Source organism: Arachis stenosperma, chromosome 1 (genome assembly GCF_014773155.1).
Source record: "Arachis stenosperma cultivar V10309 chromosome 1, arast.V10309.gnm1.PFL2, whole genome shotgun sequence".
Taxonomy (NCBI): Eukaryota; Viridiplantae; Streptophyta; class Magnoliopsida; order Fabales; family Fabaceae; genus Arachis; species Arachis stenosperma.
Window position 1 is genome coordinate 95408376 of NC_080377.1, and position 15724 is coordinate 95424099.

General features: G+C 42.1%; 1 non-coding gene across 1 annotated transcript; it reads left to right on the top strand.

Annotated features, from left to right (window-relative positions):
* The first annotated feature begins 9388 nt into the window (after positions 1–9388).
* Positions 9389–9496, top strand: LOC130950105 (small nucleolar RNA R71). The gene has a single exon (XR_009073523.1). It is a non-coding gene; the product is annotated as a small nucleolar RNA R71 (small nucleolar RNA).
* Positions 9497–15724: the final 6228 nt, after the last annotated feature.

A 15724-nucleotide genomic window follows, 5' to 3' on the forward strand; every position in this document is an offset into this window, starting at 1 on the left:
CTAGAGGACAAGCTTTTAAAGCTTGTAGCCGATCTAAAAACCAAGACCGCTTGATCCAAGAGGATCAAGACCCATTCACCAAAGAGATCATGAATGCTAAAGTCCCAAAGGACTTCAAAGCTCCCGACATGACCCCGTACGACGGCACATCAGATCCAAGCCATTATCTTAGACAGCAATTAAGTGGTTTGACAGTCTGCCTCCCAGATCCATCACAAGTTTCCTGGACATACAAGGTCTACCAATAGAAGCAGCCATCATGGGTCTCATCAATGGCCTATGGGAAGGACCCTTTAGTCACTTCATATCAAAGAAACATCCAACATATCTGAATGAAGTGCAAAAATGGGTAGAAAAGTACATCAACATCGAGGAAAACTCTCAACTAGGAGAGACCTCAAAGTCTGGATTCTCCTACTCCTCCCGGGATAAGGACAAAGTGTCCAAGAAAAAAGAAGATCAGCACAGAGAAAAGATCAAGAAATACCACAATTACACCCCACTTCGGGTGTCTCTCGTAGACGTCTATCGAGAAGAATGCCATACCGATACCCCTAGCTCGCCCAATCAAAAACAAAAGAGGTCGGACAAGTTGAAAGTCCACCTCAGACCGAAGAGGTCGGACAAAGGTCCACCTCACACCGAAGAGGTCGGACGAGTGAACATCCACTTTACACCAAAGAGGTCGGAAAAGTTGAAGGAAGAGGTCGGACGAATAGAACGTCCACCCCACACCAAAGAGGTCGGACGAGTTGAACATCCACCTCACATCCCTGAGAGACATGTTCATATGATAAATGGAGGATTCACAGGAGGAGGAATCTCTAAATCATCTTGCAAAAGACACCTCAAAGAGGTATATTAAGGAAGGGAGAGAGGTTTGAAAAGTACAACGAAGTGCGAACAAGCCTTCCGAGATTTCAAAAATTCCTGGGCAACCACCCATTCTTACCAGACCACGGGAAAGTGAAGAACTCATATTATACCTCGCAGTGAGAAATCGGGCAATAGCCTCAGCACTAGTCAGAGAAGACGAAAGTGGGCAACAACCCGTCTACTTCATCTGCAAAGCTCTACAAGGGGCCGAACTAAACTATCAAAAGATAGAAAAAGTTTGCCTACGCCCTCATACTCACCTCTCAACGATTCCACCCATACTTTCAAGCTCACACTATCAAAGTTCGGACCAATCAGCCCATAAAAGGCATCCTACAGAAAACAATAAATAGCTGGAAGAATCCTACAGGGGACAGTCCAGTTATCCCAATTTGACCTTCAATATGAAAGCTCGGACAGCCATCAAATCACAGTATCTGGCCAACTTTATTACAGAGTACACTGACACGCTGGGAACTCCTACAAAATGAAATCTCTACATGGACGACTCTTCAAACAAAACCAGGAGTGGTGTTCATACCCTGGGTCGAGCTATCCGACCCGGGATGATTAGAGATAAAGCGACCGACCTCTTCAAGTCAGACTATCCGATCTCTTCTTAAAGAGCTCGGCCAAATCGACAGAAGAGCCCAGTAATAGGCCCAAATAGAGGAGCACGACCTAAATCCAAGGGCAGCCCAAGCCCATAGCGATAAAGGCGGTTCCCTTAAAGATGACCTCACTTAAAGATAAGATAAAGATAAGATAAGATAACTAACTTATCTTATCCACAGAAGGCCACATCTCACCATTATAAATACACTGGAGCAACCAGGTATAACTCATACTCTGATTCTACATAAACCTGCTTAATACCCTTGCTAACTTAAGCATCGGAGTCCCTTGCAGGTACCCCCCACCCTTCGGTGACAAAGGATCAGCAGCATATTTAGTCCAACAAGTCGGACGCACTAGCTCCGACCGCTATTCACCAGGCGGACACATCGGTTCCGACCAGCACAGAAGATCTCATCCGAGATCGACCTACAGTTTCAGGTAACCCTCAGAACATTGGCGCCGTTGCCGGGGAACCTGGAAGTCATCCCATCACCATGGCAGACGACCATGACAACGACCACGATTCAGGTCTGGAGGATCGGACACCGCACAAAAACGCGGATGTCACGCTACAAAACACTCCGAAAACCAACAAAGACAAAGACTCACCAAATTCAGGGGCAATAGAAGCGCTCATGGATCGCCTAAAATAACTGGAAAAAGAAACCCAACAACAACGGGAAATTGGAAGAGATCTCCAAAGAGAGGTGCGGCGACGTCGGGAGTTGGAAGGAAAACTACAGCAATTGGAAGCCGATCTCAAATCAAAAGCCCCCCGGGCTAATCTCGAGGAAAATTCACGCAAAGAGCAAGACCCGTTCACCAGGAAAATCATGAAAACCAAAATTCCAAAAGACTTCAAACTCCCGGATATGACCCTGTATGATGGCACCACGGATCCCAACCACCACCTCAGCAACTTCAGAAGTAGAATGTACCTCACTGACGCCCCAGATGTTGTTCGCTGCAAGGCTTTTCCAACAACTCTCACAAAGACAATGATCTGATGGTTCGACAACCTACCCCCGAAGTCCATCTCAAGCTTTGATGAGTTAGCTAAAAAATTCCTAGCCAGATTCTCCATTCAGAAAGATAAAGCCAAGCACGCCCCCAGTTTACTAGGGATCAAACAAGGAGATCGGAAGAGCCTCCGCAACTACATGGAGAGATTCAACAAAACATGCATGGACATACAAAGTTTACCAACAGAGGCTGCCATTATGGGACTCATCAATGGCCTACGAGAGGGACCCTTCAGCCAATCTATCTCAAAAAAGTACCCTACCTCCTTAGACGAAGTACAGGAATGAGCAGAAAAATACATCAACATGGAAGAAAACGCTCGGTTAGGAGAGACCTCAAAATCAGGGGCCTCCTACCAAGACAGAGACAAGGAATCCAAGAGAAAAGAAGATCGACAAGGGGAGAAAGTCAAAAAATACCATAATTTCACTCCTCTCAGGGCATCCCTGGTCGAGATATACAAAGAAGTCTGCCATACAGGAAAAATCCCACCAGCACGGCCACTCAAAGGCAAAAGGGGAGGAGGAAACCGGAAAGAATATTGTGAATACCATCGAGTTCGAGGACACTCCACAAACGAATGCTTCGACTTAAAAAATATCATAGAAAAATTGGTGAGAGAAGGAAAATTAGATCGATTCCTGGCCACCCGAGATGATGATCAAAATGGTGGGATCTCTGGTGCACGAAATTGTGATCATCAACGGCGCCATCAACATGGTACGCTCAATTGCAATCTCAACTCTTTATCACAACTTCGCACAGCTAACCAGCAAGTGCACTGGGTCGTCCAAGTAATAAACCTTACGCGAGTAAGGGTCGATCCCACGGAGATTGTTGGTATGAAGCAAGCTATGGTCATCTTGTAAATCTTAGTCAGGCAGATTCAAATGGTTATGAATGATATATAAATAAAGCATAAAGATAGAGATACTTATGTAATTCATTGGTGAGAATTTCAGATAAGCGAATGGAGATGCTTTGTCCCTTCCGTCTCTCTGCTTTCCTACTGTCTTCATCCAATCCTTCTTACTCCTTTCCATGGCAAGCTGTATGTTGGGCATCACCATTGTCAGTGGCTACAATCCCGTCCTCTCAGTGAAAATGTTCAACGCACCCTGTCACGGCACGGCTAATCATCTGTCGGTTCTCAATCAGGTTGGAATAGAATCCATTGATTTTTTGTGTCTGTCACTAACACCCAGCCTTCAGGAGTTTGAAGCTCATCACAGTCATTCAATCTTTGAATCCTACTCAGAATACCATAGACAAGGTTTAGACCTTCCAGATTCTCTTGAATGCCGCCATCAATTCTAGCTTATACCACGAAGATTCCGATTAAGGAATCCAAGAGATATCCACTCAATCTAAGGTAGAACGGAGGTGGTTGTCAGGCACACGTTCATAGGTGAGAATGATGATGAGTGTCATGAATCATCACATTCATCAAGTTGAGGAATAAGTGATATCTTAGAACAAAAATAAGCCGAATTGAATAGAAGAACAATAGTAATTGCATTGATACTCGAGGTACAGCAGAGCTCCACACCTTAATCTATGGTGTGTAGAAACTCCACCATTGAAAATACATAAGTGATAATGGTGATCATTGGCTTCGGCCCCAGAGAGGGAACCAGAAGAACCAAGATGAAAATACAATAGCAAAAGGTCTTATTTATAAAGAACTAGTAGCCTAAGGTTTACAAAGATGAGTAAATGACATAAAAATCCACTTCCGGGCCCACTTAGTGTGTGCTTGGGCAGAGCATTGAAGCATTCATGTGTAGAGACTTTTTTTGGAATTAAACGCCAGCTTTTGTGGCAGTTTGGGCGTTTAACTCCCATTCTTGTGCCAGTTTCGCCGTTTAACGCCGGGCATTCTTGAGCTGATTTGGAACGCCGGTTTGGGCCATCAAATCTCGGGCAAGGTATAGACTATTATACATTGCTGCAAAGCCCAGGGTGTCTACTTTCCAACGCCGTTGTGAGCGCGCCAATTGGGCTTCTATAGCTCCAGAAAATTCACTTCGAGTGCAGGGAGGTCAGAATCCAACAGCATCTGCAGTCCTTTTTAGCCTCTGAATCAGATTTTTGCTCAGGTCCCTCAATTTCAGCCAGAAAATACCTAAAATCACAGAAAAACACACAAACTCATAGTAAAGTCCAGAAAAGTAAATTTTAACTAAAAACTAATAAAAATATAATAAAAACTAACTAAAACATACTAAAAATAATGCAAAAAGCGTATAAATTATCCGCTCATCACAACACCAAACTTAAATTGTTGCTTGTCCCCAAGCAACTGAAAATCAAATAAGATAAAGAGAAGAGAATATGCAATGAATTCCAAAAACATCTATGAAGATCAGTATTAATTAGATGAGCGGGGCTTTTAGCTTTTTGCCCCTGAACAGTTTTGGCATCTCACTCTATCCTTTGAAATTCAGAATGATTGGCTTCTAATTAGGAACTCAGAATCCAGATAGTGTCATTGATTCTCCTAGTTAAGTATGATGATTCTTGAACACAGATACTTTATGAGTCTTGGCCGTGGCCCAAAGCACTCTGTCTTCCAGTATTACCACCGGATACATACATGCCACAGACACATAATTGGGTTAACCTTTTCAGATTGTGACTCAGCTTTGCTAGAGTCCCCAATTAGAGGTGTCCAAGGTTCTTAAGCACACTCTTTTTGCCTTGGATCACAACTTTCTTTTTCTTTCTCTTTTTTTTCTGTTTTTCTCCTTTTTTTTCTCTTTTTTTTGTATTCACTGCTTTTTCTTGCTTCAAGAATCATTTTTATGATTTTTCAGATTCTCAGTAACATGTCTCCTTTTTCATCATTCTTTCAAGAGCCAACATTCATGAACAAAAAATTCAAAAGACATATGCACTGTTTAAGAATACATTCAGAAAACAAAAGTATTGCCACCACATCAAAATAATTAATCTGTTATAAAATTCAAAATTCATGCAATTCTTCTCTTTTTCAATTTAGAACATTTTTCATTTAAGAAAGGTGATGGATTCATAGGACCTTCATAACTTTAAGGCATAGACACTAAGACACTAATGATCATGTAATAAGACACAAACATGGATAAACATAAGCATAAAATTTGAAAAACAAGAAAGTAAAGAACAAGGAAATTAAAGAACGGGTCCACCTTAGTGATGGCGGCTTGTTCTTCCTCTTGAAGATCTTACGGAGTGCTTGAGCTCCTCAATGTCTCTTCCTTGCCTTTGTTGCTCCTCTCTCATGATTCTTTGATCTTTTCTAATTTCATGGAGGAGGATGGAATGTTCTTGGTGCTCCACCCTTAGTTGTCCCATGTTGGAACTCAATTCTCCTAAGGAGGTGTTGATTTGCTCCCAATAGTTTTGTGGAGGAAAGTGCATCCCTTGAGGCATCTCGGGGATTTCATGATGAGTGGGATCTCTTGTTTGCTCCATCCTTTTCTTAGTGATGGGTTTGTCCTCATCAATGGGGATGTCTCCCTCTATGTCAACTCCAACTGAATAACAGAGGTGACAAATGAGATGAGGAAAGGTTAACCTTGCCAAGGTAGAGGACTTGTCCGCCACCTTATAAAGTTCTTGGGCTATAACCTCATGAACTTCTACTTCTTCTCCAATCATGATGCTATGAATCATGATGGCCCGGTCTATAGTAACTTCGGACCGGTTGCTAGTGGGAATGATTGAGCGTTGGATAAACTCCAACCATCCCCTAGCCACGGGCTTGAGGTCATGCTTTCTCAGTTGAACCGGCTTCCCTCTTGAATCTCTCTTCCATTGGGCGCCCTCTTCACAGATGTCTATGAGGACTTGGTCCAACCTTTGATCAAAGTTGACCCTTCTAGTGTAAGGGTGTTCATCTCCTTGCATCATGGGCAAGTTGAATGCCAACCTTACATTTTCCGGACTAAAATCTAAGTATTTCCCCCGAACCATTGTAAGCCAATTCTTTGGGTCCGGGTTCACACATTGATCATGGTTCTTGGTGATCCATGCATTGGCATAGAACTCTTGAACCATTAAGATTCTGACTTATTGAATAGGGTTGGTAAGAATTTCCCAACCTCTTCTTCGGATCTCATGTCAGATCTCCGGATATTCTCTATTTTTGAGTTTGAAAGGGACCTCGGGGATCACCTTCTTCGAGGCCACAACTTCATAGAAATGGTCTTGATGCACCCTTGAGATGAATCTCTCCATCTCCCATGACTCAGAGGTGGAAGCTTTTGCCTTCCCTTTCCTCTTTCTAGAGGTTTCTCCGGCCTTGGATGCCATAAATGGTTATGGAAAAACAAAAAGCAATGCTTTTACCACACCAAACTTAGAAGGTTAACTCGTCCTCGAGCAAAAGAAGAAAGAAGAGAGTAGAAGAAGAAGAAATAGAAGAGATAGAGATGGTTTTATGGTTCGGCCAAAGGGGGAGAAGTAGTGTTTAGGGTGTGTGAAAATGAAGGAGTGAAGATGGGTTTATATAGGGGTGGAGAGAGGGGTAGGGTTCGGCTATGGGAAGGTGGGTTTGGGAGGGAAAAGTGGTTTAAATTTGAATGGTGAGGTAGGTGGGGTTTTATGATGGATGGATGTGAGTGGTGAAGAGAATAGTGGGATTTGATAGGTGAAGGGTTTTTGGGGAAGAGGTGTTGAGGTGATTGGTGAATGGGTGAAGAAGAGAGAGAGTGGTAGGGTAGGTGGGGATCCTATGGGGTCCACAGATCCTGAGTGTCAAGAAAAAGTCATCCCTGCACCAAGTGGTGAGCAAAAATGCTCTCTGTGCCAATTCTGGTGTTAAACGCCGGGCTGGTGCCCATTTCTGGCGTTTAACGCCAGCTTCTTGCCCTTTCCTGGCATTTAACGCCAGTCTGGTGCCCCTTTCTGGCGTTAAACGCCCAGAATGGTGCCAGACTGGGCGTTTAAACGCCCATTTGCTGCCCTTACTGGCATTTCAACGCCAACAATGTCTTTCTCCAGGGTGTGCTATTTTTCTTTCTGTTTTTCATTCTGTTTTTGCTTTTTCAATTTATTTTGTGACTTCTCATGATCATCAACCTACAGAAAATATAAAATAACAAAAGAAAATAGATTAAATATAACATTGGGTTGCCTCCCAACAAGCGCTTCTTTAATGTCAGTAGCTTGACAGTGGGCCCTCATGGAGCCTCACAGATACTCAGAGCAATGTTGGAACCTCCCAACACCAAACTTAGAGTTTGAATGTGGGGGTTCAACACCAAACTTAGAATTTGGTTTTGGCCTCCCAACCCCAAACTTAGAGTTTGACTGTGGGGGCTCTGTCTGACTCTGTTTTGAGAGAAGCTCTTCATGCTTCCTCTCCATGGTGACAGAGGGATATCCTTGAGCCTTAAACACAAAGGATTCTTCATTCACTTGAATGATTAATTCTCCTCTGTCCACATCAATCACAGCCTTTGCTGTGGCTAGGAAGGGTCTGCCAAGGATGATGGATTCATCCATGCACTTCCCAGTCTCTAGGACTATGAAATCAGCAGGGATGTAATGGTCTTCAATCTTTACCAAAACATCCTCTACAAGTCCATAAGCTTGTTTTCTTGAATTGTCTGCCATCTCTAGTGAGATTCTTGCAGCTTACACCTCAAAGATCCCTAGCTTTTCCATTATAGAGAGAGGCATGAGGTTTATACTTGACCCTAGGTCACACAGAGCCTTCTTAAAGGTCATGGTGCCTATGGTACAAGGTATTGAGAACTTCCCAGGATCTTGTTTCTTTTAAGGTAATTTCTGCCTAGACAAGTCATCCAGTTCTTTGGTGAGCAAAGGAGGTTCATTCTCCCAAGTCTCATTACCAAATAACTTGTCATTTAGCTTCATGATTGCTCCAAGGTACTTGGCAACTTGCTCTTCAGTGACATATTCATCCTCTTCAGAGGAAGAATACTCATCAGAGCTCATGAATGGCAGAAGTAAATCCAATGGAATCTCTATGGTCTCAGTGTGAGCCTCAGATTCCCATGGCTCCTCATTAGGGAACTCATTGGAGGCCAGTGGACGTCCATTGAGGTCTTCCTCAGTGGCGCTCACTGCCTCTTCCTCCTCTCCAAATTCGGCCATGTGGGTAGCTAATGGCCTTGCATTCTCCTTTTGGATTTTCCTCTGTATTGCTTGGAAGAGTGCTAGGAGGGAGTTCAGTAACTTTTTTACTCAGCTGTCCCACTTGTACCTCCAAATTTCTAATGGAGGACCTTGTTTCAGTTATGAAACTTTGAGTGGTTTTGATTAGATCAGAGACCACGGTTGCTAAGTCAGAGTGGCTCTGCTTAGAATTCTCTGTCTGTTGCTGAGAAGATGATGGAAATGGCTTGCCAATGCTAAACCTGTTTCTTCCACCATTATTGTTGTTGAAACCTTGTTGAGGTATCTGTTGATCCTTCCATGAGAGATTTGGATGATTTCTCCATGAAGAATTATAGGTGTTACCATAGGGTTCTCTCATGTAATTCACCTCTTCCATTGAAAGGTTCTCAGAATCATAAGCTTCTTCTTCAGATGAAGTGTCCTTAGTACTGCCTGGTGCAGCTTGCATTCCAGACAGCCTTTGAGAAATCAAATTGACTTGCTGAGTCAATATTTTGTTCTGAGCCAGTATGGCATTCAGAGTATCAATCTCAAGAACTCCTTTCTTCTGATTTGTCCCATTGTTCACAGGATTCCTTTTAGAAGTGTACATGAATTGGTTATTTGCAACCATTTCAATTAGTTCTTGATCTTCTGTAGGCGTCTTCTTCAGATGAAGAGATCCTCCAGCAGAGCTATCCAAAGACATCTTGGACAGTTCAGACAGACCATCATAGAAGATACCTATGATGCTCCATTCAGAAAGCATGTCAGAAGGACACTTTCTGATCAATTGTTTGTATCTTTCCCAAGCTTCATAGAGGGATTCACCTTCCTTCTGTCTGAAGGTTTGGACTTCCACTCTAAGCTTACTCAATTTTTGAGGTGGAAAGAACTTTGCTAAGAAGGCATTGACTAGCTTTTCCCAAGAGTTCAGGCTTTCTTTAGGTTGTGACTCCAACCATATCCTAGCTCTGTCTCTTACAGCAAAAGGGAATAGCATAAGTCTGTAGACTTCAGGGTCAACCCCATTGGTCTTGACAGTGTCACAGATTTACAAGAATTCAGCTAAAAACTGATGAGGATCTTCCAATAGAAGTCCATGGAACTTGCAATTCTGTTGCATTAGAGAAACTAATTGAGGCTTAAGCTCAAAGTTGTTTGCTCCAATGGTAGGGATAGAGATGCTTCTCCCATAGAAGTCGGGAGTAGGTGCAGTAAAGTCACCCAGCACCTTCCTTGCATTGTTGGCATTGTTGTTGTTTTCGGCTGCCATGGGTTCTTCTTCTTTGAAGATTTCTGTTAGGTTCTCTACAGAGAGTTGTGCCTTAGCTTTTCTGAGCTTTCGCTTCAAGGTCCTTTCAGGTTCAGGATCAGCCTCAACAAGAATGCTTTTGTCTTTGCTCCTGCTCATATGAAAGAGAAGAGAACAAGAAAGTATGGAATCCTCTATGTCACAGTATAGAGACTCCTTGAGGTGTCAGAAGAAAAGAAAATTATAAGGAAGAAGTAGAAGAATTCAAACTTATCAAGTATGATGGAGTTCGAATTGTGCATTGAGGAGGAGTGTTAGTCCATAAATAGAAGGATGTGAGAAGAGAAGAAGAAATTTTCGAAAATTAAAAAAAAAGATTTTAAAAACATTTTGAAAAATACTAATTGATTTTCGAAAACTAAGAGTGGAAAAGAAATCAAGTGATTTTAGAAAAAGATTTTAAGATTAGAAATAAAAAAGATATGATTGAAAACTATTTTGAAAAAGATGTGATTAGAAGATATGATTGAAAAGTTATGGTTTTAAAAAGATGTGATTGAGAAGATATGATTTGAAAAACAATTTAAAAAGATTTGATTTTGAAAATTAATGACTTGGCTAACAAGGAAAGATATGATTCAAACATTAAACCTTTCTCAACAGAAAAGGCAACATACTTGAAATGTTGAATCAAATCATTAATTGATAGCAAGTATTTTTGAAAATGGAAAGAAATTGATTTTGAAAAAGATTTGATTGAAAAGATATGATTTGAAAAAGATTTGATTTTGAAAAAAAATTTTGAAAACTTGAAAACAAAATCTTCCCTCTTGTGTCATCCTGGCGGTAAACGCCCAGAATGGTGCACATTCTGGCATTTAACGCCCAAAACACTACCCTTTTGGGCGTTAAACGCCCAGCCAGGCACCCTGGCTGGCGTTTAAACGCCAGTTTGCCCTTATTCACTGGGCGTTTTGAACGCCCAGCTTTTTCTGTGTAATTCCTCTGCTGTATGTTCTGAATCTTCAATTCTCTGTATTATTGACTTGAAAAGACACAAATAAAAAAAATTTTGGATTTTTAATAATCAAAATGTAACTAAAATAAAATAACAATGCATGCAAGACACCAAACTTAGAAGTTTGTATACTATTGACACTAACAAATGAGAATGCATATGAGAAACAACAAAACACTCAAGTCAAGAGAATTCAAAGATCAGAGCAAGGAAATCGTCAAGAACATCTTGAAGATCACTTAAGACACATGAATGAATGCAAGAAGAACAGAAACATGCAATTGACACCAAATTTAAAATGAGACACTAGACTCAACAAGAAACATAAAATATTTTTGATTGTTATGATTTTGTAAAATTTTTTTTATTTTTCGAAAATTAAGTGGAAAAGAAAATAAAGGTATCAAAATTCTTAATGAGAATTCCAGGAATCATGCAATGTTAGTCTAAAGCTTTAGTCTAAAGGAATTAGACATGGCTAGCCAAGCTTCAGCAGGACATTGCATTCAAGAGCTAAATTGATGAGAATCAATCAGCTTTGGTGATGATAAGAACATCACCTTGAAACACTAGAATTCATTCTTAAGAACTCTGAAGAAAGATACCTAATCTAAGCAACAAGATGAACCGTCAGTTGTCCAAACTTAACAATCCCCGGCAACGGCGCCAAAAACTTGGTGCACGAAATTGTGATCATCAATGGCGCCATCAACATGGTATGCTCAATTGCAATCTCAACTCTTTATCACAACTTCGCACAACTAACCAGCAAGTGCACTGGGTCGTCCAAGTAATAAACCTTACGCGAGTAAGGGTCGATCCCACGGAGATTGTTGGTATGAAGCAAGCTATGGTCATCTTTTAAATCTTAGTCAGGCAGATTCAAATGGTTATGAATGATATATTAATAAAGCATAAAGATAGAGATACTTATGTAATTCATTGGTGAGAATTTCAGATAAGCGAATGGAGATGTTTTGTCCCTTCCGTCTCTCTGCTTTCCTACAGTCTTCATTCAATCCTTCTTACTCCTTTCCATGGCAAGCTGTATGTTGGGCATCACCGTTGTCAGTGGCTACAGTCCCGTCCTCTCAGTGAAAATGTTCAACGCACCCTGTCACGGCACGGCTAATCATCTGTCGGTTCTCAATCAGGTTGGAATAGAATCCATTGATTCTTTTGCGTCTGTCACTAACGCCCAGCCTTCAGGAGTTTGAAGCTCGTCACAGTCATTCAATCCTTGAATCCTACTCAGAATACCACAGACAAGGTTTAGACCTTCTGGATTCTCTTGAATGCTGCCATCAATTCTAGCTTATACCACGAAGATTCCGATTAAGGAATCCAAGAGATATCCACTCAATCTAAGGTAGAACGGAGGTGGTTGTCAGGCACACGTTCATAGGTGAGAATGATGATGAGTGTCATGGATCATCACATTCATCAAGTTGAGGAATAAGTGATATCTTAGAACAAGAATAAGCCGAATTGAATAGAAGAACAATAGTAATTGCATTGATACTCGAGGTACAGCAGAGCTCCACACCTTAATCTATGGTGTGTAGAAACTCCACCATTGAAAATACATAAGTGATAATGGTGATCATTGGCTTCAGCCCCAGAGAGGGAACCAGAAGAACCAAGATGAAAATACAATAGCAAAAGGTCTTATTTATAAAGAACTAGTAGCCTAAGGTTTACAAAGATGAGTAAATGACATAAAAATCCACTTCCGGGCCCACTTGGTGTGTGCTTGGGCTGAGCATTGAAGCTTTCATGTGTAGAGATTTTTCTTGGAGTTAAACGCCAGCTTTTGTGGCAGTTTGGGCGTTTAACTCCCATTCTTGTGCCAGTTCCGGCGTTTAACGCCGGGCATTCTTGGAACGCCGGTTCGGGCAATCAAATCTCGAGCAAAGTATGAACTATTATACATTGCTGGAAAGCCCAGGATGTCTACTTTCTAACGCCGTTGAGAGCGCGCCAATTGGGCTTCTGTAGCTCCAGAAAATCTACTTCGAGTGCAGGGTGGTCAGAATCCAACAGCATCTGCAGTCCTTTTCAGCCTCTGAATCAGATTTTTGCTCAAGTCCCTCAATTTCAGCCAGAAAATACCTGAAATCACAGAAAATCACACAAACTCATAGTAAAGTCCAGAAAAGTTAATTTTAACTAAAAACTAATAAAAATATAATAAAAACTAACTAAAACATACTAAAAACATACTAAAAATAATGCCAAAAAGCGTATAAATTATCCGCTCATCAATCTCCAAATCCTCTCACAAAAGATATCTCAAAGAAGTATATCATGTCGAAGGAGAGGAGAAAGCACTCAACATTCCGGCAATTACATTCACTAAAGAGGACGCATCCGGCATCATCACAGGACACGATGATCCCATGGTTATCACCATCATATTGGCAAACGCCAACCTACACCGTACCTTAATAGACCAAGGGAGTTCTGCCGACATCTTATTCAAAGCAGCCTTTGATAAACTCGGCTTGGAAGAAAAAGAACTTAAAGCATATCCAAACAGCCTGTTTGGGCTAGGAGATACCCCGGTTCGACCACTCGGATACACACTACTACATACAACCTTCGGAAAAGGGGACCAATCCAGGACCTTCAAAATAGACTACATCGTAGTCGATGTAAGTTCAGCTTACAACGCTCTCATAGGACGGACAACACTCAACCAACTCGATGCAATAGTCTTGACCCCATACCTATGTATGAAGTTCCCAACCCCAAAAGGGATAGCCACGATAAAAGCAGACCAGAAGACGGCACGTCGCTGTTATAACGAAAGCCTAAACCTTAGAGGCAAAGGAGAAGAGTTCCACACAATCGAGCTGGGCGGAGTTCACCGACGAGAAGAACTTCGTCCCCAGCCAGAAGGCGAGATAGAAAAGATTCAGATCGGGGACACCTCGAAAAAAACAACCAATATCGACACAATCCTAAAAGGAGATTTAAAAGAATTACTAATACAATTCTTGCGAGATAACGTCGATCTCTTCGCGTGGAAAGCCGCAGACATGCCAGGCATAGACCCTAAGCTAATGTGTCATAAATTGGCAGTTTATCCAGGATCTTGATCGGTGCAACAGAGACGAAGAAAACTTGGGCCAGAGCGATCCCAAGCTGTGGACGAGCAAGTACAGGCACTACTGGAAGCCGGATTCATAAGAGAAGTCAAATACCCGCTATGGCTAGCCAACGTTGTCTTGGTGAAAAAATCAAATGGGAAGTGGCGAATGTGCACCGATTACACCGATCTCAACAAGGCTTGTCCAAAAGATCCATACCCACTCCCAAGTATTGACGCTCTAGTAGATGCTTCCTCCGGATACAAATATCTCTCGTTTATGGACACATACTCGGGGTACAATCAAATCCCCATGTATCCACCAGATCAAGAAAAGACCTCGTTCCTAACACCAAAAGCAAACTACTGCTACATCGTGATGCCTTTCGGTCTCAAGAATGCAGGAGCTACTTACCAAAGGCTAATGAATAAAGTCTTCTCAGATCACATCGGAAAGATCATGGAAGTCTACATGGATGACATGCTAATTAAAACACAAAGTGAAGAGACATTATTGTCCAACCTAGCCCAAGTGTTCGACACCATTAGGAAGCATGATATGCGACTCAATCCAGCAAAATGCACCTTTGCGGTAGAAGCATGCAAATTCTTAGGTTTTATGCTCACACAAAGAGGAATTGAAGCAAATCCAGATAAATGACAGGCTAAACTCAACATGAAGAGCCCAACCTGCGTCAAAGAAGTACAGCAACTCAACGGGAGAATGGCTGCCCTATCCCGATTCTTAGCAGGAGCCGCGATAAGATCCCTCCCCTTCCATGCTACTTTAAGAAAGGGAAAACAGTTCGAATGGACGACAGAATGCGAACAAGCCTTCCAAGACATTAAGAAGTACTTAGGATAGCCACCTATCCTATCCCGACCACGAGAAGGAGAACCACTCATATTATATCTCGCAGTAGGAAGCAGGGCAGTAGTGTCAGCACTGGTCAGAGAAGACGAAAACGGATAACAACCCGTCTACTTCATTAGCAAAGCACTATAGGGATCCGAGCTGAACTATCAGAAAATAGAAAAATTTACCTATACTCTCGTTCTAACATCTCAACGACTCCGCCCTTACTTCCAGGCCCACACCATTAAAGTTCGAACTAACCAGCCCTTAAAAGGAATATTGCAGAAAACAGATTTAGCAGGCAGAATTCTACAATGGGCAGTCGAGCTGTCAGAGTTCGACCTCCAATATGAAGCTCAGACGGCCATTAAATCATAATACCTAGCCGACTTTATCGCAGAATTCACAGATGCCCTGGAAACCCCCATAGAGTGGAATCTCTATGTGGACGGTTCTTCAAATAAAATGGGAAGCGGCGCAGGAGTGATATTAGAAAGCAACCAGGGAACCCAAGTTGAGCTCTCCCTCAAGTTCGGATTCCCGGCTTCAAATAACCAGGCGGAATACGAAGCATTGCTAGCTGGTTTGAAACTGGCTGAAGAGATGGGAGCTCGAAAACTTAACATTTACAGCGATTCGCAAGTGGTCACATCACAAATAACAGGGAGCTACTAAGCCAAAGATCCCGCCATGAAAAAGTATTTGGATAAGACCATGGAACAGCTCGGACAAATCGGGGAATACAAGATCTGCTACATACACCGTGAGCAAAATGCCGGAGCTAACACACTCTCAAAACTAGCCAGCACCAAACCAGGGGGCAACAATAGAAGCCTCATCCAGGAAATGTTACAGAACCCATCAATCTCGGAAGCAGAA